We start from the raw sequence: 26,518 nt of genomic DNA, 5'->3' as shown, positions 1-26,518 counted from the left end.
GGTAATTGGACGTCACACTCAAAAGGCATTTCTCCCTCCAGATTATTTTTCATGGGCCCAAGAAGTTATTCCCCCCAGGTCCATTTTCTTGGTGCCCGGAGAAGGCCCACTTTCCCTTTGTTGTCTCTTGGGGTTTTACCATTGCTTTAGCAGGAATGCAGAAAACATTTCAAGCTCTTGATCCATTCATTCACATTGTTCTACTTCCCCTCTTGCTCTTAAACAAGTTCATCTTTAAAAGCCAAAGCTTAGGATGGCAAGCACCTGTGCCAGGGTTGCCTATGTCTCATTTGCAGAGTTGCCTAACCTGTATGAAACCCTGCAACCATCCCTAGCGCTACATTAAACCAGGCCCCGCAGAGAAATCCTGTAATCCCAGCACTAGGTAGAGGCAAGCAGATGGGAAAGTCAAAGCCAGTCTCAGCTGCATACTGAGTTTGGGTCCAGATGAACTATGTGGGACCTTGTATCACAGGATAAAGCAAGAACCAGTGTCCAGAGAATTTTCAGAGGCCACACACACTCTCCAGAAATTTCTGTCCAAATGTAATGGTTTTAAGGTCACTCTTAAATGTTTTTCTTTTTCTGTCCAGCCATCTCCCCCAAACTTAAATTCATTCAAGTCCCTTTGATTTCCTTTTTAAAAAATTATTACTTATGTGCAACTGTGTGTATAAGAGAGGGGGAGGAGGGGCTGGAGAGATGGCTCAGTGGTTAAGAGCATTGCCTGCTCTTCCAAAGGTCCTGAGTTCAATTCCCGGCAACCACATGGTGGCTCACAACCATCTGTAATGAGGTCTGGTACCCTCTTCTGGCCTGCAGACATACACAGGCAGAATATTGTATACATAATAAATAAATAAATAAATAAATAAATAAATAAATAAATAAATAAAAAGAGAGGGGGAGGAGAGAGAGTGGGGGGTGCGGGCATGTGCGTGGGCGCCTACAGAGGCCATCAGTGGGCCTCAGATGTCCTGGAGTTACATGTGCTTGTGAGCAGCCTGATGTGGGTTCTGAGAACCAAACTCAGGTCCTGTGAAGGATAGCAGGTGCTCTCCTCCAGTGGTCCATCCCTCCAGCCTCGAGTCCCTATGTGTTGATTTTCACAGCATCAAGACTCTGCTAAGTACTTACCTTACGCTTAATTGTGGACCCCTCTGGTTGTCAGCGGTCTCTCCTCCTAGATTGTACATAGTGTGATACGGGGCTGCACCTGATTTTTTCTCAGTAGCTTTGAGGTATACAAGGGCTCACATATGTTAAATGCAGGAAGGTGTGGCTTGGTTTCCATTAATAGAAAAGGAACTGGCTGGGGCATGCAGCCTATTTAGAGTTATTTCAGAGGCTCTGACTCACATGCTATCAGGGTATAGTCCAAGAAAAAGGACCCAAATATCCCTAAGCCTTATATCTCTCTTTCCCAGCCTCATGTATCCTGCTTTAATGTTGTGGCATGGCTTGGAGGTACAGGCTCTGAAGACTGGCAGTCTTGAATTTAAAGCCTTGGCTCCCCCACTTCAAAAAATTATAATATTGGCATTTTGTTTCTTTTCCCAGGTGTGTGTGTGTGTGTGTGTGTGTGTGTGTGTTGCATGCATATATATGTATGTTTAGAAGGGGCACGGGTATGTGTGTGTGTGTGTGTGTGTGTGTGGCTGTGTGTATGCACACTCATGCACACTCATGCACACGAACATCCATGTGACGGCCCAAGATTGATGTAAGGGATCATGCTCAGTCACCCTTCTGTCTTATTCATTGAAGCGAGGTCTCTCAATCCAATCCAGTACTTACTAATATTTCTGGTCTTGCCAGCCAGTTCCTCTGGAGATCCCCAGCCTACTGCTTCAAGGCTTAAAGGCCAAATACTACTGACCCATTTCCCCATGCCTGGGGAAATTGTTTGACCCTCAATACAACCCCTATCTAAACATGCATGTTAAATAATATGGCTCAAAGCCTGCTTCCCAGATGCTGTTGTCAATAATAATAACAACTAGCTTGGGATTTAAAAAGTATCTCTTGACTTAGATTTATCAATCTACCTCTTAATAGTGCTGATGCCATTTTTCTAAAGTTTACTTTTTAGTGTGTGTGTGTGTGTGTGTGTGTGTGTGTGTGTGTGTTTACTGGCATGAATATATGTGTACTATATGTATACAGTGCCCATAGAGGTCAGAAGATGGCACCAGATCTCTGGGAACTGGAGTTATGGACAGGTGTGAGCCACCATATTGGGTGCTGGGAAATGAACCTGGTCCTCTGTGAGAGCAGTAAGCCTCTTAAATGCTGGGCCATCTCTCCAGCTCTCTTAAAACTCTCTTAATGATAAAATCTTCTTCCTATCACCATCTATATGCCTTTAGATAAACAGATTGGTCTTTCAGCATTGCTTGCCTTGACTACGAGGTTAGCAGTATTATGATTTTACAGTGACTATGGAATTGAATTGTGTGTTTAAAATTTAAACCACACTTGGCACATAATAAGCAGTTCATATAGAAGCTTCTGTGTGTGATAACAGGGTCATTATGATTGCTGCCCCAGGATTGGCTTCATGTGATTTGATGGATACCCTGCATCTATGTTGTGTTTCTCATAAGGAATCAGGTTGCATATGTCTTAGTTAGGGCTTCTATCACTGATAAAACCCACTATGATCAAAGCAATTTGAAGAGCAAAGGGTTTATTTCAGTTTACATATTCAGATCATAGTCTATCATGAAGGGAAGACAGGGCAGGAACCTGGGTGGGAACTGATACAGAGACCATGGATGAGTGATGCTCATTGGCTTGCTCCCCATGGCTTGCTCAGCCTTTTCTTTTACAACCCTGAGTCCCCTGCCTTGGAGTAGCATCATCCACAGTGAGCTGGGCCCACCCATATTAGTCATTCATCAAGAAAATGCCACACAAGCTTGCCTACAGGCCAATCGAGAGAGGGATTTTCCTTAACTCATGTTCCTCTTTCTCGATGACTCTAATTTGTGGCAGGTTGACAAAAAAAAAAAAAGCAGGACATCATTATAGCTCAAGTTCCCAGTCCCATAAAACTACAGAGAACGAGAGCCAAGAGCTAAGAGTACTAATCCAGCCATATTCTTGTTTGTTTTCCAGAAGGGTATTTTCTACTGTTAGTCTTTGGATTGATTATCCATGTTGATCAAATATTGGTTTGGATATTAAGGGAGAAAGGAAATCATGTAAGCAATCTTCTATATGAAGCAGTTTTAAAGTCGTTTATGTTAGGCTTTGATCTAGAACTTCAGCTTTGCTCTCAGAGTTTCCTCTACCCTGCTCTTCTGTCTGGGCCCTCTGTGGGTTGGATGGTGCCTGCCCACAAAGCTGAGGATGGCTGTCTCTGTTCAGTCTGCTGACCTCCATGCTAATCTCCTCCAGAAGCACTCTGCCAGTCACAGCCAGTGGTAATGCTGTGCCAGCTCTGCGGGCAACCCTAACCAGCCAAATGGATGCAGGAAACTCACCAACCCAGTGCTGGAAACTCCAGTATGAAAACAAGGACAGAACATCATAGTGATAAAACCAGTTACATCCACGTTGCCCCCAGGCTCAGGGGCTAGAATGTTAAGTATGCCGGGCCTGAGAGCCCAGTCTTTAATCCCACCATTTGGGAGATCTGGCTGTGGGCGTTGATTCATGCTACAGAATTTCACACCAAGCACTTCTCTGCGCTAGAAAGGCTTTTGTTTGTTTTAAATAGAGAGGTCCCTGGCCAGGTTTTGAGGCAAGTCACTCTCCTATGTAAGGTAGATCCATATCGAATTCTAGGTTGCAGAGAGCAAATCTATCTTAAATCCCAGAGGATGGTTAATGAGGGATGCTGTCGCTATGGTTATAATGGTTATCGTTGCTCTTGTTACTAGGAGCAGTGGTGGCCACTGTGGTAGTGAACACATCACCTTGTGCATTGAGTCATACTGATGAATGTGTGTTGAATGCTTGCTAAAAGCCAGGCACTGAATCTGATACCTGAGCCTTGTCCTACCTGCAGATCAAGATGGCATTTTGGGTGTGTGGTATTTTCTTCTCCATTTCATGGATGAAGTGACTGGGAACCAGTGAGATTAAGTAAGCATCCTGGTTTAATTTCTGCCACGGTGACAAAGTATCCTAGGAAAAGGCAGTTGAGGGGACCATCGCATCAGGGAAATCACTGTGGCTGTAGCCTGAAGCAGCTGGTCATGCCACATCCATAGTTGGGAGCACAGAGCAATGGATGCATTCATGCTGAGCACCCAGTTAACTTCCCCAACTTTTTAATAGTCTAGAGCCCCTAAATTAAGGCATGATGCCGCCTACTCCAGGCCAATTCTGGATGCAGTGTGGGCTGAGCATGGTCCTCGGTGGGTACAGGTTAAGCTTCTGCAGTGCACTGAAAGGCCCGACCACAAAGACTTGTGGGAATGGAGGCTGTGAGGCTGTCACCCCATTCACTGCCTCCAGAAGGCCGTTACTGGAGCTAGCACTGCCTCAGTGATGTGAAGCTAGCAGGCTTCTCTCAGCCTCTAGATTTTCTGACTTGTCACAGTCTTGGCTGCTGCCTTCTGGGAGCTCTGAGTCTCCTTGGAATGTGTGATTGCTCCTACGTTTCCCGTTATCCACAGAACTTCTTCTGGGTATCCTAGTTTCTTCTCATCATTTCTGTTGGAAATCTGAATCCAAAGCCTAAAAGCAGGGAAGATGTAAAAACAAGGTTATCTGGGTACATATAGGGTGGTTCAGAAGAGCCCATGGGGAATGAACAGGTTTTTCTTTCCATCTCAGGCGCATGGGCAGTTTGAGATTTTTAAACCAGACAAATATATGGCTGGGTATCACAGAGCATCACCCCGTGAGAAACCTCAGTAGCTTGTGCTTTGTTTTTTGGTTTTCTTTTCCCAAGATGTATGTATTGATTTGGAAAAAAGAAACACTTGTATTATTTTGCAGCCATTTCTACCTTAAATGTCCGTATTTTCTGGTTTATTTTTTTTAAGTGCTCCATAAAGCAGACAGCTGTACTCTGTTCTCAGGACGGACTAACAGCGGTATGCTAAGGAATTCAGATTTTACAATGTCTACATATCTTGTCAATTAAGACTCCGTCAAGCTTGTTGCAGAAAACAGTATTGTTCTTAGGATGTCATTGATCGCTCCCTAGAGAGTTTCTTCTAGAAGATGGTGATGAGGAAAAATTGCAGAAAAGGCACTAACATGTTTGCTCATCCTCACCACATGGGGGAAGCCTGAAGTCCTAACGTTCTCAGAAAACCTGTTCTTAGAAAAGTTAAAATGCAGAGGGCTCTCAGCATCTTTCCTGCTCACACTTTCCTTCTATAGGGTCAGTAAACTTAACAAAGGGTTTCACTCTGCACTTAGCTGACTTTTCTTCTTTCCCATGCCTAAATCAGATCCCCAAACTATTCTTTGTACTTAGGCTCCATGCAGAAATAACCGTGTTAAATGCAGAATCTGAGTCTCTTTAAAAGTGGTAGATTGGCATGTTTGGTGAACAGAACCGGCAGAGTCCGTAACATGCCACTCTGTGAAAACAATAATTTTTTTTGGCATCCACCTGGTTTCTGACTTCAGTTTACAAAATAAACCAATCCCCACTTCTTGCACGCGTTCTTGGACTCTTGATTTCCCCTGTGTGCCGGAATTGAGAACTTCCTCTTTGCAGTTTGGTCTTGAACTGATTGATTTTGCCTTCAACATTTGTTTTTCGATTAAGCTATTATTATTATTTTTTAACCTGTGAACATTTTCCTGTGGTTTTGGTCTGAAATATTTTTTTTTCAGCCTTGTCTTTCTGATAACAACTTTCTTTAAAAATGATACCAATCATGTGAAACTGGTTCATAACCTGCACGGTGTCTGGAAACAGTTCTTTTGAATGACTTTATGCTGAAATGCAGTCATATTTTTGTAGGGAGGCTGTGATCTGTTTTTAATTTACAACAGTTTGAAGGCATATTGATTTTTTTCCTGCTGATAATCAGCATTTCCCTTTTATGGCAAACACAAGCTGTTGATTAACCTCTTGGCTTCCCTTACCATTGAGTGCCAATGGCTTTATTTACCCAAATGGAATGTTGGTAGGTGAGTCAGCCTTTAATTCCAGGGGAAACTAGAGCATGGTAGAGAGCTATAAATTATTGTGGTTCCATGCTAGAATTTAGTAGTCAATGGCTAGTGAAAATTCTGGCTTTGTCATGCTAGCTGGGTGGCCTTGGGTGTGGTACTTTTCTTGCTCTCTCTCTCTCTCTCTCTCTCTCTCTCTCTCTCTCTCTCTCTCTCCCCCCTCCCTCCCTCTTCCTCCTCTTTCTCCTCCTCCTCCTCCTCCTCTTCCTCCTCCTCCTTCTTCTTCTTCTTCTCCCCCCCCCCTTTCTCCACACAGTTTCTAGTACTGGCACTGCCTACCCCTAGGGTGCTATTAGGAGAATTACTCAGAGTCACCAGCACAAATAAATGTGAAGAGCCTCTACTGTCATGGCTTCTAGTTGTAGTAGCTGTCATAACAATGTGCCTGTGGCCTTTCTGTAGAGTGATAATTGCCAAGGTTCTTTCTAGTCTGAGGGTCTCCACAGTCCTGCTGACATAATCAGTTCTGTCCTTTGACTATTTTTCCCCATTGTTCAGTGGCATAGACTTTGATTGGTTGATTGGTTGTTTGAGAGGTGGGATCCTTGTCCTTCTAGAATGGGTAACTTCCAATCTCGTGGGTGTGGCTCTTCCGTTAAAGGATTCTGGAGGTGTGTAGTTGGAACTGGTGTGTGCACCCGAACAAGGAGGGTATACAGGGCTGTAAAGTTATGCTTCCTGGAGATAGGAGGTAGCTCTGAGGACGGCTCAGCTAAGAAGTGGGGGAAAGATATCGAAAACACCTAAGCTGGGGGCAATGGCTGGTGCATATGCCCTGTAGGCTGAATCCAGGAAAAATGGCATAGCCTTGAACCGTGAATGGTTCTTGGGGAACCTGCAAGGGTCAGAGACGGTAAGGGTCACATCCCTCTGCTGTATTGCCCCTCCAGAAAAATATAATTTCCTCTATAGATATTCTATCCACATTCAACCCCATCTCAAACACATGTGCCAACTGGTGCCTCTGAAAGGCTCCCTCTGGTATCCTCAGAGATCTGCCCTAGGTCTCCTCTGGTATTCTGGCTCCCTTTGCCTTCCCCAGATCTCACAGGGCCAGCAATGAGGGAGTTGCAGGGGAAGGCAGGAGGGGAAACCATCCAAACATTCAGTTTCACCAGCAGATATATTTTGCATGCATATAATCTGTCATGCATCGAGGGCAGACAGAAGTGGTGGATCGGATCGGAATTTGCAACCTGTGTGCAGCTGATCACGCTGGCTTAGAGTTTAGCTGCTGGTCCTAGAGACCTGTGCAGCTTAAGCTAGAGGACCTTCGCAGACCTGAAGAGCCACTGATGTCCTGTGAAAAGAGAACAGTAAATATGTGCATTTTATTCTTGAATGGATGGGCACCTGCATGTACATATACACACACATGCGTACACATAATGTGGTTGTGTGGACGCTGTGCTTTCTTCCCTTTATTGATGAAATATCCTGGTATCTTATTTATGATGTTGATAGGCAATGGGATTTGCAATATTTTTTTTTAGGAAGACAACAATTCTGTGTTAATGTTCATCGTGTTTTTTATTTTCAGGACTCATCATTCCAATAAGGAAAAATGTCCTATTATCTTTATATATATAGTAACTATTTGTTATTATTATTACAGACATCGTTACACAAACTATCCCCACATTCCCTTCTTATCTACCTAGCACTATCCCTTTTAATGACAGCAATTCTATGGCACGCAGCTTTTAATTTATGAGCTCTAACAACTTAGAATGTTAATATCTAGTCACTTAAACATACCCTATCGAAATGAATGTGATGAGGGTCTATATTTATACATTTTTAGGGACAGAGTTAGAGTTGCAAATCATGGCATCAAGTACACATGAGTAAATAGTAGCAACAAGTTTGAAGGGAAAATAGGATTTAAAAATAAATTAAGACATCATGAAAAACCAGCCCTATTCTTTTATTTTAATGCTAGGATTTTTCTTTTAAAATATCCTTGAAAAGTTGCTCTTTGAGGGGGGAATTGCTATTTCACTGTGATTCATTGGGGGCAATTTCCAAGGCAGTTTCTATAACTCCATGGCAGGTTTTCTTTCTTTCTCTTTTCCTTCTCTCCACTGATTTATTTGATACAAATTTCTGAGGACAACATTATATTTTCTCTCCCCCCCCCTATTTTTTTGGTCAGTGACATTATTGAGTATTATTTGTCTGTGTATTATTGCCAAGCAAGTACCTAGTTCACAGCAGCCAACAATAAAGCTGTTTTGCTTGTTTGTTTGGGGTGTGTGTGTGTGTGTGTGTGTGTGTGTGTGAGAGAGAGAGAGAGAGAGAGAGAGAGAGAGAGAGAGAGACAGACAGACAGACAGAGACAGAGACAGAGAGGGAGGGAGGGAGGAAGAGAGAGAGAGAGAGAGAGAGAGAGAGAGAGAGAGAGAGAGAGAGAGAGAGAGAAAACTGAAGGTCAGAGAGAAACACAGGTGTGGTTTCTTAGGTATTACCCACCTCTCTGAGGACCTTTCATCGGGATGGAATTCTTGGTTTAGATTAGGCTGGCTGGCCAGTGAGCCCAAGGGATCCGTCTGCCTCTATCTCTGCAGTAGTGGGAATACAACCATGTACCACCATGCCTTGCTTTTTAACTGTGAGATACGGGAATCAAACCCAGGTCCTCATGAGCGCAAGGCGAGCAAGCACCTTACAGACTGAGCTATCTCTCCAGCCCCAAGCTAGTCTGTTTGTATAATGTTTTAGTTGAGACCACTGAAGTGTAGAGAGAGTGAGCAACCACAAAGGTCACATAGGCAGAATAAAGAGAGTGGGTTTACTCCTTACCTGTTGTGACCTTACCTATTTCTGCTCTCAAGCGACAAAGCAATGTGCTCAACAGACTATTGCATTTCAGTGCCAGGGGGACCCAGAGCTGCTAAGGAAACCATTCCTTGGCAGTGAAAACAAAACAGCAGCTGAATGAGCTGAATGGTGTTGTTGTTGTTGTTGTTGTTGTGTTTAGTGGACTCTGATATCAAGCTCAATAGATTCTGGTGGATAAATCTTTATAATGAAGTTCTTGGTCTCTAAAACAAAATGATCATAAATTATGACAAGTTGTAGTAACCTAAACCCAATGTTTCATCAAAAATAATTCCATTAACCATATGATGGTTCATGGTCAGGGACAAACAAAATGGGGCCAAGTGGAGACTCAGTGAGTCTTGTTGGGTGATTATGATGACCCCACGCCTCTTACACCCATCAGAAAATATCTGAGATTTATCTACTTTTGTTTTGTTGTATATGTATGAGTATTTTGTCTACATGTATATATGCATACCACATGTGTGTCTGGTGCCTGCAGAGGCCACAAGAGGTCATCAGATCTCGTGGAACTAGAGTTACAGGCAGTTGTGAGCCTCCTTATCTCTGTGCTGGGAACTGAACTCAGGTCCTCTGAAAAAACAACTAGTACTCTTAATTGCCCTCCTGTTTCCTTAGGCTAGCAACCTCCTGGTAAAATAACAGTGTGTCTACACTGTTCTCACACGGAAGCTCGGTGCCCTTTAAAGTCTGAGGGAACTCCCAGTTTGGGGAGCTTTACAACCAATTGTAGAATTCCTCTTCTCCTTCCTCTGGCTGCTTCTTTGTCAGCTGAATGCAAGGGTTTGCTCACAATGTTATTTTTAGTTTAAACTACACACGAGTATACACAATATTCTTAATAGTGCTTGTAGGAAATTCTCTTGCTTTTCTGCCCCCAGTGCACATGTCCATTCTATGCTTGGCAGATCAAATAGCTGCAGGCCACTGAGCCCCTCTGACTTTGACCTCTGCTCCCTCACCTGCAGCTCCTATTCCCCTCCCCCACTTCTGTTCACCTGGATAACTCTAGCCTCATTAAAGGCTGTTTGAGCACCACACACACACACACACACACACCCTCTTTGTAAGAAACCCTCTCAAGAATTTGTTAGTGTCCCTTTGTTGATCTTACAAGCTTGTGGGTGGTGGTGGGGCAGAGGGGTGCTGTTGGGGAATTTCTATTTAACTGTTTGTCTGCCTGGTCAGAATCCCCACACCTGAGACCAATGGCCAGCACCAGTCAGGTTTTGTTATTTAAAGCCAGTTCCTCACTCAGGGCTTAGCCCATCATAAATACTCAGTTTTTGTTCCACAAATGAATCTGACAGTCGCACACTGTCATGAAGGGAACTCCTGCTCCTTAGCAAATAAAGAAAACAAGAACAAGCAAGATAAAAGGAAGCCTTGTATAAGCAACAATCTCGCACAGTGTTTACAGGACAGACAATGCAAACTTTGGGCTACTTAGTATTCACTGTTAAATTCCATCCCCGACTTTCTACCTAAGGGTAATTTCATTTAGTTGGCTGGGAGCAACTTTATTAGCAGCTGTACTGTTCAATGAATTAGCACCTACTTACTCAGAATCTGGTATTCATCAGACACCATTCTTGGTGCTGGGATGTTGAAGATGAAAAAAAAAAACGGGTTAGAATTTACATGGTTACCTCTCCGCTCCTCTCTGTTCCCCCAGTAAATCAAAAAGTGATTCTGCTGCAGAAAACAAGAGCCCTCTGACTGAGGCCTCTCATTCATAGCCACTGAAGTCCCCCCCTCCCACAGCCCATCTGGCACAAGTGCCTGTTACCTGTGGCACTGGTCATGAAGCCACATGTCCTTCCTGATGGGCATCCTGCTGTCACTCAGCTGTTTCCATAGTCTCAGGGCTTGTGGTTGGATTTGGATCTGTATCGACTAGTGATATTTACTGACTGTATAAATATAGCTTATCATTTGTAATCTGGGCGGGGAGGGGAGAATCACAACACTGCTGTCCATTCCTGGTTCAGGACAGTAAGCTGAGCTACTAGGGAACCTGAGGCAGGAGAATTACAAATTCAAAACCAGCATGGGGGTCTTTGTGAGGCTTTGTCTCAAAATGTAATGTAAAAAGAAGGCTAGGAATGTAGCTCAGTGGTGGAGGCATGTCTAGGGTCATCGAGGCCATAGGCTTTCTCCATAATGTGGGCTGGGGGTGGAGCAAGAGAAGAGAGAGAAAAAGGAAAAGGGAGGGAAACAGATGCCATAGTGTTTTCAGACAATGGGGCAACACGGAGGACAGGTGCAGGCTGTGCAGAAGATGCTTGTCTGTGTGCTTTAGATATTTTAATATTACTCTTTTTTAATATTTATTTATTTATTATGTATACAATATTCTGTCTGTGTGTACAGCTGCAGGCCAGAAGAGGGCACCAGACCCCATTACAGATGGTTGTGAGCCACCATGTGGTTGCTGGGAATTGAACTCAGGACCTTTGGAAGAGCAGGCAATGCTCTTAACCTCTGAGCCATCTCTCCAGCTCCCTTAATATCACTCTTTAATGTCTGGAGCAAACCGATGCCCTCCATTGGCATGCAGGCATGTTGAGGGAACTGAGGCCCAAACAGTCAGTAACTCCCCCAGGATCACAGTTCTTCTAAGCAGAACAATTATGATTTGACTCAAGTTTGGTCCCAGTTGGTGGCATGGCTGCTGTGCTGTCTGTAGTTATACGTGTTTCCGATTGGATGGTCAGGGAAGAGCCTTCTGCATAGGTGAAGCCAGGTTTGAGGTGCTCCTGAGGAAGAAAGTCAGAAATAAACCAGTTTGGCAAAGAATTTCAGAAAGTTTCGCCTGCCTGGAAAGTAGCTAACGAGAGGGGTGGGTATCCTGGTGAGAGAGAAGGACAGGGAGAAGATGAGAACAGGCACCCAGGCACTTTCCGTTCAAGCTATGTAGGTGTCTAAAGGAAAGTAGCCATCATTTGGCTAAATAAACAAACTACTGGGTAGAAAGGGCTGCTTTGGCTCATAACCTGTGCGTTGATAGAAAATATAAGATACTGGCTGTCATTTCAGGTCATAGTTACCTTAGCTATGGACGGAGAATCAAATAAAACCTTGTTTGAGACTGATGTTAAGGACTCAGTATCCTGATGCTGAGTTCTTGAATATTACCATAGTAAGCCTCTGATGGACAGCCTGTAACTACCCCTTAACAGAAGATGTAACAGCAGAAGTAATCCCCTTTATGATATTTTACTTTAAAATATAAGAACAGGCACTTCTGAGGAGGGGACTTAGTCTGAAAAGTGCTTTTCATACAAGCAGGGAGACCTGAGCTCGGATCCTCAGCATCTACATTAAAGGCTGAGTATGGGAGTGTGCACCTAAAATCCCCGCACAAAGGAGGTAGAGACAGGAGGGTCTCTGGGCCTTGACAGCCAGCTAATCTTGCAGAAGCAGTGAGTGTCAGGTTCAATGCCTCACAAAACAAGGGGGAAAGCAGTAGAGGAAGACATCTAGTCTCCGCCTCTGCACTCTACATGTGCATGGACACACACATGCGCACCTGCACGCACACATTTGCATGCTCTCCTTGTGTGGATACTCTTGGATAACGTGTGTTTTGAGATGGCTTCCAGGAATCTGACTGCCCCTTTTCTTTAGTCACCTGGAAGCCTAGAAGATACAACTTATCATGTGACCAGGGTGACCTGAACCATTTTATATTTGTCAAAAAAGAAAGTCATGTTATCCAATTCTTGGCAGTCTGATATTTAACTCTGTGACTGGAGATGGATGCGAGCCAAAGCTTAATATAGCACCCCCCTCCCCCCATCCTCCGTTAATCTGTGCTTCAAACATGAAGAGTCTGCCTGGCAGCTGAGTGGGGATGTCTTTGCGAGGGTGAGGGCAAGCCTGAAAATCCCTGTTCATAGTTAATGGTCCCCTCTACTACTAGTCCACATCTCATGAGTCTCCCACCCTGCCCCATCTCTTATTTACATCTTTCTAAACCTGAAGCTGGGTGGAGGATACTGGCTTAATTTAATGCCTGTGGCCCTTTGCTGGTTTTGCCACCCAGTCCCTCCTTCCTAACCTCTGCTGGGAGGCACAGTTTCAAAGCTCTAGGAATAAGCATAAGTCACCGACTAGAAACGCTCACTGCTCAGAGACCGCTGTCGTTTGCTTCTGCATGGAAGCCCCTGGTATTTGATAAACACAGACTCCACAAGGTTAAATAAACTCCGCTTCTATTTCAGCCTTCTAGAAAGCTCTGTTTATCTGCCTGCTCCTGTTTATAGTGACCTCTCTTGATTTCATAATGTAGGCCCGTCACCAAGCTGTGAGCCTTTTTAGAGCCATATGTGAATGAATCCCAAGGTGTACTAAAAGAAGCAGGGTGTGCAAGTGGCACCGAGTGGCAGGGATTCTTAAGGAGCAGAGTCAGAATTTGAACCTAGATCCGGACGCAAAACCTCAGCTCCCTTTCCCTTACTTAGTATCTATTCCTTGTACATAGGCCAAGGTGTTTTAGGAATTACTTTTATATGTGGCATACCCAGGGTGTTAGCTTTCTTCCATGTGGTCTGGCAGATCCAGAGACAGAAAAGGAAATGCCTCGGCAAGCAAGGCATTTCTTAAACATAAGAGATTCAGTCCAGGGTTGAATGAGGACAAAGGTTAGAAGTCTGCAGGTACCAGGCTAGTGATGCAGTGGGGAGGGTGGAGGAGGGGAGCTTCGGATGGGGAGCTCCCTGCTTTATTCATAATGTTGACTTTGCTCATCGTGTCACCTGCTTATGCCCCTGAGTGAAGAAAATACTAGAACTTAAGATGCAGGTGAGCCTTTTAATCAAGCCCAACTTTTCTACTCAATAGACAAGAAAATGGAATGGTAGGCAACAAGGTTCTGGGCCATTCTTTATTCCCCTGGATCCCATTTCCTGCCTCTGTGAAGTTAGGGGGATGGGCTACACAAATTACAAACACCCCTTAAGCCTACGATTATTTTTCTTGGATTTACCTTAAGGCAAGGGACACAGAAGGGGCAGAAGATAAATAACCAATGAAAATTAAGACCAGCCATCCCCAACATGGTGGTCATCTCAGGTGCTTCCATGCCACCCAGGGGAAGCTTGGGAGTCCAGTCAATCACACAGCCGCTTGGTGCAGCGACCCAGCGCGTTGATGCCACGTGGTGTACTTCCTTCCACATCTAACAGCTGGCTCCTGGCGTGGGTTCCAGCTCTAGCTGTCTGTTTAACAAATGAATGCTGTCAGTTCCAAGGGAAGCAGGGCAGGGCGGAGCAGAGAGCCTGACATAACCCATCACCACTACAGAAACAAGTGAAAACATATGTCTTCCCAATAGCGCATCCGCAGGCAGCTGCCTGGGGAACAGGGAGCATCACTTGCCCGAAAAAGATTCTCCACTATCTTACAAACACAGCAGACGCTGTTTACAGAGTTCCAGCTGAGATGCATGGTGTGTATCCACTGTTCCTTCCTGAAGCTTAACTATTTTCAGGCAGCTTGTATTGACTGCCAACCCCATGACGTTCCTTATTGTCTAAACATGGACAGTGAATAAGTGCGATTTAAGCAGTGAGTGACAGCAGCAATAAGTTGCTTATTGTCAGATGGCAAGGAGCTAGAGTTAGGTATATCCATGACTGCCAGTCTTCGGTGAGAGTCTTCGTCTGAATTAATGTGATATGGATAGGATAAGTTTCAATAGTCAAATACCTGTGCGTGTGTAGGATTTAAGGAAGAAGTTTGATGCATGAATGGCGTCGTGGTAAGACTTGGCAAACTAGGTGGTGGGCGATGTGTGCTCACTATACAAATTTTTATCGTATAAATTTCTGTCACTTCATGATCATATCTGGTGGACTATAAAGTGTCACATTGGTATGCTCTTTATTGTTCTGGGGGTCAGAGAACCCCAGCAATGAGGGTACCTGCCGGGGTTTTCTCTAACATTGCTTCTTGAGCTTTGCAGAGTTTCTTGCTCGTCTCCATTGTCCAAGAGTTCAGATCCTAAGAGGTGGTCTGTCCTAACCTCATATGTCCACAGAATTTTATATATGTTAACATCATCCATTCAGCAAAATTTGAGCATCATGCCCGAGATCTGCCAAACGCTAAGGCACAAAACCAAGGACATTATCTCTGTCTTGCTAGGTATTTACATTATGAGGATTAGGGAGAAACTAGAGAAATATGCAATTTCCCCCCACATACACACATACTTATTTGCCGGATGACAGGGTGGCCTGTGGGAGGGATCTGTAAATCAGGAAGATAGACCTAGAAGCGGATGCATCTGATTGAGTGCTTATTGTCTCCCAGAGTAGCCCAGCTCCTTAAATGTGGACATCATCATCCTCTTGTCCTAATTTCATTTCTGTTGCTATGATAAAATACTCTGACAATGGTGGTGACTTGGGGAGGGTGCATATTTCAGCTTATTGCTCCAGGGTATAGCCTGGCACTGTGGGAAAAGTCACAACTACTACATCACATCCACAGGTCGCTCGTTGGCTGGCACTCAGCTTGGTTTCTCTACTCTTAGGCAGCCACGGATCACCTGCCCAGAGAATGGTGCCACCTGCAGTGAGCTGGGTCATCTTAATCAGTTAACCATCATTTCCCACTGCCATGCCCACAGACCAATCTGGTTTACACAATCCCTCAGTTGGGACACCCTTTTCAGATGATTCTAGTCTGTGTCAAGTTGACAGAATAAAGCTGACTAGAATACTTGGCTAGTAGCTAAGGGACTGGGCAGGTATGGTTTGTTCTCCTTACTACACCCTGTGCTTAATTCTTTCAAAAAGAACTCACAGGGTATAGTGTGGCTGTCGTCAAGCAGAGCAGTCCAGCTTGTTTCTGAAAGTATTTAGATTATACCAATAAGCAGTCATAAGTGAGTGGTGCTCGATTAAATGAAAGCTGGATCAGTAATGGTCATCCAGGCTGTATTCTGGAGAACCAGTGAGCCTGTTATCTCTGGATCCTTGGAGAACCTTACTCAATCTCACCTCAACCACCTGCCATTCTGTCTTCATACCATGGTCCTTCTCTGTTCCCACTCAAACCAACCAACCAATCTGTGAATGCTAAAAAATCTACTCTGAGGAAAAAAAAAAAAGAATATTCAGGACTTTTTAAGAATCTTCAGTTACATCTTTTTTGTTTGTTTTTGTTTGTTTGTTTTTTGGTTTTTCAAGACAGGGTTTCTCTGTGTAGCTTTGGAGCCTGTCCTGGAACTCGCTCTGTAGAGCAGGCTGGCCTCGAACTCACAGAAATCCTCTTGCCTCTGCCTCCCGAGTGCTGGGATTAAAGGCGTGCGCCACCGCCGCCCGGCATCTAATTAATCCTTTTCTTCTCAGGTCTCAATGTCTTGTCTCATCCCTGCATTATTTCTCTCCATAAACAGGAAGAATGCTTGTACCACGCTCCAGAAATTCAAGTCTAATTGAAAAAGAAAATCATAGAATAAACGCAGTTGGGAAAAGGCCTGGCTGGCAGGTGTGCTGGGACAGTCCTGTAATGCTAGCAGCTGGGCAGAGGCAGGAGGAGCATCATAAAGTTGAAGCCAGATGGGCCTATGTAGAGAAAACCTATCAAAGGAAATCACACACAACCACAGTAAGAAAAGAATAAAAAAGCCATGCTTGAATGCTCTGCTTTGTTTCCAAGCTGTCAAAGATAGTAGTTAGAGAAACGATAGATACACACCTTTCCAAGTCTTAATGCATCTAATCCTCTAAAGGAAGGGCTAGTGTTATTCTCATTTTACAAACAAGGGACTTGAGGGACTGATGTTTGGGAACATCCCTCGAAGGTAAGGGAAAGAATAGAAGGAACATTTGAACACCGGAGAATCAGGACAACTGTGGTTCTCACTAGCTTTGCATGGCTAAGAACCCTTGGGGGATGTTGACAGTTTATATTTAAACTTATCTGAAACTTCTGGCAGCTGTTGGCAGCAACTTTAGTGTCTGTATAGCTATATTTGATGTCCTGTCTCTGTTGTGAACAATGGACTTACTTGGTCCATAGTCATAGTGAAGAAATGGGCAGAGCAATATTGCAGATAATGAGACCTATGGGGAAGCTGTTGACATACTTTTTTAGGTGTCACCTGTTCCTCCTGACCTAGGTGAACATGGTCTTAGAGAAAGTGGCAAGCTGAATGGGTATTGGGTCTTTCTGGTGCTGTAGCCTCTAGTGGGTCACCCATGACCCTGTAAGATAATCTCAATAAACTAATATTACCAAGAGGCTTCTTAAAGTCTCCCAGCAGTATGAAAGCCTGAAAAATGTGTGTGTGCATGCACGTGCATATGTGCACAGCATGGAGGTAGCCTCCTGCATCAGTCTTCGTCTTCCACTCCTGTGGGTCAGGGTCTCTTGTTTGGCCACTGCCTATGCCAGGCTAGCGTATGAACCTCTGAGATTCTGGAGTCTTTGCCATCTGGGACCTGGGATCCCAGCTGCTCACTACCATATCCAGCTTGAGGTGGGTTTCAGGAATATGAACTCTGGTCCTCACACTGAGGCAGCAAGCTCATGAAGACTTCTCCCCAGCCCCCAAACTGCAAATTCTAAATTTCCACCTAATAGCATTGTGAGTTCCATTAATATTGTGATGAAGGAACGGATGGGAAATGCCAGTGTTTTGTTAAAATATGCATTGCCTTTACCGACCCCCCAAAAGTACAGGAGGTGTTTTTCCCTTTGACAACAAGAGGGAACCTTGAACGTCTCTTTACTTTTGGAGTATGTGTGCACAGTGAAGGTCTGCTCAGGTCAACTACCTTTTGCATGTGCAGTTGGCAGAAGCTTCTTCTGTTTAGATCTCCTAGAATTAATTACTTTATAGAGAGTGGAGCGAGCTCCCAGTGCGGTCATCTCAGGGCACAGCAGCAGATGTCTTATTCTTGGCCGGAGCAGGATCCAGATGATCCCACTTGGTCTCACCTGGGATTTAGTAAACAGTTTTTGATGACTCACTTCATCATCTCCTTGGTTTTCTGTTCAGGAACCACCAGCACTTTCTCTCTCTCTCTCTCTCTCTCTCTCTCTCTCTCTCTCTCTCTCTCTCTCTCTCTCTCTCTCTCTCTCTCTCTCTGTGTGTGTGTGTGTGTGTGTGTGTTAACATTAACTGAGAAAGTCACGGAATAACACACTGTGGTTGAAGATTGGTTTCTTTCAAGCCCTGAGTTCAAATACTGTTTAGGAGATGAAAATAAAAAAAAAAAATCAGCAGACAGAACATCTGAGGCCATCGAGGGAGAGCAGGGACACTTGTGCTTCACCTGTCAAGTCTGTTATCCTCTTCATCATTTTCCTTAACTGTTTATCTTTGTGTCGTTCCACCCATCTTCCCTCAGTAAATTCCGTTGCTTCTGGACAGAAATCCATAAACATCCTCATCCCACAGTCCGTATTCCGTTGGAGACTGCTGTTGCTTTTTCTTTTGCAGACCTGCATTTCTCTCCTTCATTTCCTTTATCCCTTGCCTCCAAATCACAGATTTTTGTTTTATACCACATTTTCTTAAGCCTTTGGCTTACTCTGACCTGTGGCCTTGCCTTTAGAATGGTATCATATGGGTTGGGCACCAACCAAATCAGTTATCTATTCTTTATTGCTATGGTTTGGATAAAACCATGTGTCTCTTAAAAGAATGACAATCTAGGCTGCCAAAAAGTTGCCCCAGGGGTTAAAAGCCCTTGTTAGTCATGCGGGGGATGCAGCTTCAATCCCTGGCACCCTTGTGTCAGTTCACAACCATTTGTATCTGCCACCCAGGGGATCCGATGCCAGCTTCTGGCCTCCAGAGAGACCACATGCACACATGGTCAATAGACATACATGCAGGCAAAACACCCATACATATAAAATAAACTCTTTTAAAAAGTTGAATGAATGACAATCTTGGTTAAAGTTTGAAAAAAATTATTGTTTGAAAATTAAAGTTTGAAAAAATTATTGCATTTGAAAAAAAATTATAGTGATTAGAATAAAAATTAAAAAGCATAGGTAGAGTTTTCCCATCCCTGAAGCCACTTCCAGGTTACCAAACAGAGGTTTATATTAATTGTAAACGCTCAGCTGATAGCTCAGGCTTGTTACTAGCTAACTCTTACATTTAAATTAGCCCATATTTCTTACCTTTGCTAATTGTGCTCTGCCATGTGGGTTGGCACCTTTTCTCAGTGCAGTCTGTCCACTTGCTTTTCCCGTGTCTCCTTGCATCTCCCCTAACTCCGGAGATCATCCCATCATTCTCAGTTTGATTTTCCCACCAACTTTCTCCTGTTCAGCTAGTGGCCAGTCAGCTTGTTTATTAAACCAATCATAGTGACGTATATTCACACAGTGTACAGGAGGATTATTCCAGAACAAAAAAGTGAAAACTCATTTGCTGTCAGTGGCTACAATATTTTTCCAGCCAGCCTTCTGCAGGTCGACAGGTTGTGCCTATCAGATACTTCAGTAAGAAACCAAAGTGGAATGATACTCCCCGTGGGGCTGTATTATTACCATTTCAAGAGATTCACTTAAGATCTGTATAATCATCTCATCTGGAGCGCTGGCTCAGTTGTAGCACATGTCATTAGTCTATTTAGGTGTTTTAGATTCGGGGGCAGTGTGGGAATTTAAAGGCTCTGGGATGCAAAATTGCTGAAGAAGTTTGCAACTTCCTAATTTTCATTGATCTCTAAGGCTACGCATACTGAGCTCTTAATTGTGCCAATGTCGCACGCCTTTAATGCCTTTAATCCCAGCACTCAAGAAACAGAGGCAGGAGGATCTCTGAGCTCAAGGCCAGCCTGGTCGACAACGGAGTGAATTCCAGGGCAGCCAGGGAAGCACAGAGAAACTGTCTTGAAAAACAAAACAAAACCAAACAAAAATGAATTATGCACCCGGTCACCGCTTTCTCTGGAATCTTCCATCTCCTCTAACCTTAAAATCTTCTAAGAGAATGGAAATCTGATCATTAGGGAACGCACATATGGTTTTTCCCTGAAGATTGCGTGTATGTATGTGTGCACACACATGCACATATGTGTGCATGCACATATGTGTGAAATATATGTGTGCTATACATGTATGTATATAATACACATGCATACACATATAGATATACAGCTGTTTTTATTGATTAAAGGTTTGATTAAAACATGAGCATCACTTAAAAGAGCTATTAATTCATTTTGTGATTCTAATCTCCAGCTTTTAAATTGTTTTCTCTTTTTAATTTTGCTTCTTTTAAAATTTTTTTCTTGAATGCATAGCTGTTTTACATTCATTTTGTCCTGCCTCACATTCAAAGTTTTCAAAAATTTTTATGGGCTTATATTAATTATTTAAAGTAGGAAAGGGTAAAGTATCAAAATAGGATATTGACCTGTGATTAATGTGCACTTTATTTTTAAATTTAGTGGTCAAGTCTGTCTCTTTAAATTTGAGAAAGATACAGTACTAGTGCAATCCTTGCGTGCTGGTCTTTCTGCAGAGTCCAGTAGGGGGCGCCACTCCCAGGTCATCATCTCTGCCTCCTTTGGTGGAGGGAAGAGAAGGTTGGGTACTGATCTTTCTTTGTCCATTCGTTTAACTTTGTTTTGTTTATCTCTTTGTTACTTTGACAAATTCTTCAGCCTTCAGTAGTTTATGACATTACCAGCTCAATGCACTGGAGACCTCTCCTGTCCTCTCTATCCAGGGACACATAAGGCTGTCTTTCTTATCTGCTCTGTAGGCCACTTAAGTCTCAACCTTCTTCCTGCTTGCCCCTAGTCTTTCACTTCTTATTTTCGTGATGTCATTCCCTCATTCCACCCAGAGTTTCTCTGCTTGCTGTAACACCCACTTTCTGTTATTTCCAACAGGATCCTCCCAACTCCATTCTGCATGCTAATGGATATTTTATTTTCATCTGTGTTTTCTCTGATGAATTACAAGTCACAGGTAACCATGGGCCATCTTATTCAGAGTATTTAGGCATTCGTTTAGTAATTTAAAAAGGCTTCCCACACTCCACATGCATCTTTAAATTATAGTGGGTTTCTTTGGTTAGATTACATTGCTTTTCATCAGATATGGAAGAAATAATATTCTCTAATTATCTAGGACTGTGCAATTCTTGTTCTGATATAACGAATTGTTTCAGACACTTCTCCTTTGTCCTTTGAACTGAAGTGTGTAGGCTCAATGTGTTTGTCCCAATATAGGCTCGTGGGCTGAAGTGGGCTGTCTGCTGAAGACACAGCACCTGGCTGCCTCCTGCAGTTGCTGAAGGGATCTCTGCAGAGCGGTCCGCTCCAGACAAGCTGGAGTCTCGACTTAGCCTTAGAAGAGAATATCAGCATGATCCAATAGAAAACCCGGCTGGGATTGATTAGGAGAATATTTTAACACAGATTTAAGCATGGGGATCGATACATAGAGAAGCAATAAGGGAAACAGTAAGACCCACTTGTGTAGGGGTGGACTTTTTAAGGGTGAGTCCCACTTGAGTGTCTGAGCACCCACAAACTCAATTTGGGTATCTCTTAAGTTACTTCTCAAAGGATTGCTAAGAACCCCACCTCCTTTCTTGATAATTGAGATTAGAGATTGGCTCCAGGGGTGCCTTTGATGGGATTAAATCTGATAAGATAAAGCCATGGCCCTCCAGGGGCATCATGCATTACTTTAGTGTAAATGGGTTTTGCGAGGCTCCTGGAAAACTGAAGCCAGGGGAGGACAGAGGCCTTCAGCAGGAATCCCTGCTATTTTAACCCTTCGCTTACAACATCTCTCCATAAAAACTACGTTGCTTCACAGCAAATGATGCCAGCTGTGCTGGCGATCATTGCCTCTCAACAAGCAAGAGGTTTTAACTGGACTCCGGGGATAGGGGCTCCTTTCCCTCCCCACCTTCACTGAATTATCTGTATCTTTCTGTCCAGCCTCAGGATGGCTGTTTTATAGACGTCTCAACATAGAAATGTCCCCTATGCCTCTGAGCAGCCGAGAATCTTTGTATAATAGGGAGAGAGGAGAAAACTTGCAAACCGGTCTGTCCAGCCAAGGCACTTAAGTGGCTTACAGGATATTAGTTGAACCAAGCGAGGAAGTTGGGAAAGCTGGAGGGCTTTTGAGGCTTTTAGCTTTCCTGCAGCTAATGCCTCTGTCTGGGGAAGGCTGTAAATGGTGCCTTTTGTCTGCATGGACTTTAGAAGAGGGGCCAGTATGGTTTGGAGGAGAGGGCTTCTGTACCGGAAATGGAAACCCCCCCCCCAATTCCACCTTTGTTTGCAGCTCAGCTTTCCCTTCACTTCTCAAGCCTGGTTCCTTCCTGTTTCCTGACGGCCTGCCCTCTGCCTAGTGTCCCCTCTGATACGTGCTTGTTGACTAAGAAACAAGGGTTTGTTGTCTGTCAGCATGAGAACTGCCCCGAGGATTCCTGTGTGGACCACCCGATCACAGATGTGTTGTATCAGGTGTGGGACGATTTGGGTTTTAGTTTTTTCTGGAGAGAGATGGCGAGACCACTGACTGTGTCTTGTGGTCATTCGGAAAGGGGACAGGGTAGTTTCCAGCTTCCCTGAGGACAGGGCATAGTAGCCGGACACCAGCGACTAGCTGTGCCGTAGTGTGCCTGTGTGTGAGATATGCACTGGTAGTCGAGGGCGTTACTAGAACACTTCAACGGAGGAAAATAAGGATGAAGCAGTTAGATGGTGGGAAAAGTGTTCAAAGTGTGGAACAGGTATTCTGTTTAGAACGGAGTGGAGAGGGACAGAAGGCAGACTGTGCAAGTCCGTGGAGCTGACAGAAAGACAGACGACAGCCCGCAATGTGTATGTTGATTGATCTTTGACAAAAAATTTTGTCTGGTGTCAGGGACAAGGTAGAAAGTGTCAAGATTGAAAATGGAAGTTTCTGGTAGCATTGCCTGAGCTAGATGTAGGAGGGGAGGGCACAGCTGAGGCATGTCTGATGATGGGCAGCATTCCTGGGATGGCGGGAGTTTGTTTATCTCAGTTTTTATGCACTTATATGTTCATGTGTGAGTGGGCACATATGCATGTATGTACATGCATGGGAGGCCAGAGGACAAGCTCAGGTGACCTTCCTCAGGAGTCTTCATCTTGTTACTTGAGGCAGGGTATGGTACTGTCCTGGACCTTACTTGGCAGGCTGATCAATGAGCCCTAGGGATGCCCCTGTGTCTGTTTCACCAGCACTGGGATTACAGGGGTGTGCTGCTGTGCCTGCTGGTCTTTTATTGCAGTTCTGGGGCTCAAACTCAGGTCTCTGTGCTTGCGTGGCCACCACTCTAATGACGAGTTATCTCCGCAGCCCAATATCGCTTTTTAATACGATTGATCTTCTTCTCTCATAATCTCCATGAGGGCACAAATGTAATCTTTTTTCCATTGACTGTGTGATCCTTTTGTGAACACCTGGACCTAGAAAGGGTCAGGACTTAGGTGCCCAGTGTGTGCCTGGTGAAAGAAGCCATATTTTCTTGTTCCCATGCTCGAAATATCTCAATACCCATAAGATATATTTGTCAGAAGTCAGCAGACTTTTCACAGGGCAGAGAAATCAAAACCAAATAATATGTTCTGGGTTTCTTTTAGGAAAGCAAAGCTTAACTCCAACATAGTTAAAACTATGTTAAACTAAAACTAAACTCTGGTAACAGTCATCCACCCTGCCCCACTGCGTCCTATAGTCCTACAGCCTGGGAGATGTGCTGAGTTTGTATTCCTGTGTAAGCTGCCCTCACTCCAACACCCCTACTTACCCAGTCAGCTAACCACATGCTTTGCAATTCCCCTGCACTGATGTGTGGTGTATGCCCTGCTTATTGTCTGGCGTATGGCAGATGCTCAATGAGCATGTGTTGGCTCAGTGAGTCATCGTTAATAGCATCTGAACCACCGCAGCCTAAAAGATACAAAGGACTTCTGCCAGGCTTGTTTTGTTGATGTGGGATGGCCTTCTCTATATGTGTGGCTTTTATTGGATAATGAATAAAGCTGCTTTGGCCTATGGCAGGGCAGAATATAGCCAGGCTATAATATATATATATATATATATATATATATATATATATATATATATATAGAGAGAGAGAGAGAGAGAGAGAGTAGGTGGAGTCAAGGAGATGCCATGTGAGTTGCTGAAGGATTAGGACCCGGACCCTTTCCGATAAGCCACAGCCTTGTGGTGATACACAGATTAAAAGAAATAGGTTGCTTTAAGATGTAAGAGCTTGCTAGAAATATGCCTGAGCCATTGGCTGAACAATAACTGATATAGTTTCTGTGGGATTTGGGGGTGGGGGCTAGGCAGCCAGGAAACAAACGAGCAGTCTCCATTTACACAGTCTCTGTTTACTTTTTGTCTCTCCTTGCAAGGTGGTCAAGGCAGGTCAAAGTTTCCTTCATGGCATGTGAAGATAAGGGCTCAATCATTGGTTCATAACTTGTTTGTACAGTCCATTAAAAAAAGGAAGAAGAACCAGTGACTTACTAAGCATGCGTCTGAGATTCCTGCTGGTGCTAATAGGCATCACATCTGAAGGCCTTAATCAGTGCTTCTTAAACTCTAGTGGGTATGTGTATGTGGAGTCATGGAAGCCTTGCATGAATGATTCACAGCAGATGAAGTCCTGAGTGAATGTATTATTGACTTGGACAAGGCCATGTTAAGAACCCTGTGCCTCAGACCAGTACGGGTCAGACTTGGAGTTGCCAAAGGCTTCCTGTGAGCTGAGTGCAAGCGTTAGCAGTGTGTGACAGACAATATGTGTGTTTACAAATGATTGAGCAGTGTGTACAAAGATTAGCAACTAAACCTTCCTCCTCAGAAACGACTGGAGCCCGAGATTGCTCTCCTGCAGACCCTCTACTGAGATTAGCTAACCCCTCTCTGTCTTTGCTGTACTTACTGAAAGCTCCGGGGTTCTGGGTTGTTGCACAGTTGGTAAGCCTCCATCAGCGCTTTTCTGCCCCTAGGTCTCTGACTGTCCTTTCTTCATTCCTTCACCACCCAGGCCTGCTTCTAAGACCTCATCATGCAGGAGGCAGTGCGTACTAACAACCCGGTGGTCTTAATTAGAAATGCAAATCCAGACTCAAACGACCTGGGAAGAGACCATAGAGCTGTCTCTACTCATAAGCTCAAGAGCAAAACCGAAGCTGCTGGTTCAGTCTACTCGGTTTCCACAGCAGACCTGGGTACCCTGGGTATGAGCCAGAGGAGAGTAGCCTGTGTGACGAGCCAAGAGCAAGTCATGGCCACATGTTTGGTAGGACATGCATTATGCTGTGGGCTTGGAAGGTATAACTATGACTGTGGCTTATTGGTGGGTATCCTTTCCCCATTTCACAAACACATCTCTTGAGGATAGTGCAGCTCATTGGAGTCATAGACCTCTGCTACTTAGAGGCAATTGCACGCCCCTTCCTGAGCCATCCTAGCAAGTCCTCCCGCTTCTTTAGCATTTATGACATCAGCATGGCAGGGCATGTTCTTGCCACATAAGCCATGAACTGTTTTTATGTTCACCACTCCATCTAGGGCTCATCAGGGTCCATCAGCCAAAGTCATCCAAGGAAGACATCCCTTAACTCAGTCCTTCAGAAACACTTACTAACATTGTCAGGCTGGAGCCTGGGGAGATGGCTCAGTGGGTAAGAGTGCTTGCTCTAGAAGCATGAGGGCCTAGGTTCAAATCCTGGCACCCATATAAAAATCTGGATACGGCTTTCTGTATCTGCAGTCTTGGTACTGTAGGGGTGGAGATAGGCAGACTGCTGCAGCTCACTGGCTGCACACCTTGCTTTTGGTTCAATAAGACCCTGTCTCAGAGGGATAGAGCAGGATGCCCAGCATCCTCCTTCATTGGCTTTCACATTTATGCACGAAGCATACACACACAGACACATGCACATACACACATGTACAAGCATGTGCACAAATAAGTCAATAAAAACATAAAATATTGGCAGCCCAACCAGATAGCCTAAGGGTACATGATATATTTGGCATGCATATCCCTCTGCTACCATAAAATATATTTAAAAAATAGTTGATGGGTTACCCATGGTTACCAATGTTTTAGGAAATAGAGCACCAACCGGCTTAGTCTTTTGTTGTCCCTTTTGTAAAACTGGAGTTATAACTGTAGCCCATCATGATGCAGATAAAAATGGCAGGATGGAGCCAGTAAGACAGTTCAGTAGGTACAGGTGCTTGGCTCCAAGTCTAATGACATGAGTTCAGTCCCAGGGACCCATGTGACAGAAGGAGAGAGCCAACTGCCTACTAGAAACTGTCCTCTGACCTCCACATACAGGAATACACACCTTATACACACACATACACACATGCATGCATGCACATGCACACTCATGCCCACACACAGGTATAATTTTTAAAAAAGGACACAGATATCAAGCATTTTGCACAGTGACTCTTCATAGGAAGTTATCCAACCCAGAAAAAGACAACGCATGGAGTCATGAGTGTGCTCTTTGTG

At 44.2% G+C, this 26,518-nt stretch overlaps 1 protein-coding gene across 1 annotated transcript in view; it reads left to right on the top strand.

The window, feature by feature from the left end:
• Adamts18 (ADAM metallopeptidase with thrombospondin type 1 motif 18) overlaps window positions 1-26,518 on the top strand; it is a 132,537-nt gene that overhangs the window by 27,801 nt on the left and 78,218 nt on the right. The window lies entirely within an intron of this gene.

This window comes from Arvicola amphibius, chromosome 15 (assembly GCF_903992535.2).
Source record: "Arvicola amphibius chromosome 15, mArvAmp1.2, whole genome shotgun sequence".
Classification (NCBI taxonomy): Eukaryota; Metazoa; Chordata; class Mammalia; order Rodentia; family Cricetidae; genus Arvicola; species Arvicola amphibius.
The sequence above is the reverse complement of the archived record's forward strand: the minus strand, read 5'-3'. Positions and strand labels throughout refer to the sequence as shown.